The following is a 375-nucleotide window of genomic DNA, read 5'->3' on the forward strand; positions in this document are numbered from 1 at the left end:
CCTTCTGCCTGCACATCCTCTTGCCCATGCCCTCTCCTACCTGTGCCCCATGCCCGTGCCCTGTCCCGCAGGACTACCTGGCGCGGGAGGCGAGGGGAGGATCCTACTGGATCGGGCTGACGGCCACGGGTCCCAAGGGCTCCTGGCAATGGGTGGATGGAACATCCTACTCCCAGGCTCAGAGGTGAGCAGGGCTTGGGGAGGGGGGGACCGGCACCCCAGCACCCCTCTGCTCTCCCCGCTCTGCCCTGGCAGTTTCTGGGCGCCGGGGCAGCCGGACAGCACAGACCACGGGCGGTGGGGCCAGGAGGGCTGCGCCCAGATCCACCCCGTGCGCAACGGCCTCTGGAACCACCCAAACTGCAGCTTCACCTT

The sequence above is a fragment of the Charadrius vociferus genome, unplaced genomic scaffold (assembly GCF_000708025.1).
Source record: "Charadrius vociferus isolate BGI_N301 unplaced genomic scaffold, ASM70802v2 scaffold544, whole genome shotgun sequence".
Taxonomy (NCBI): Eukaryota; Metazoa; Chordata; class Aves; order Charadriiformes; family Charadriidae; genus Charadrius; species Charadrius vociferus.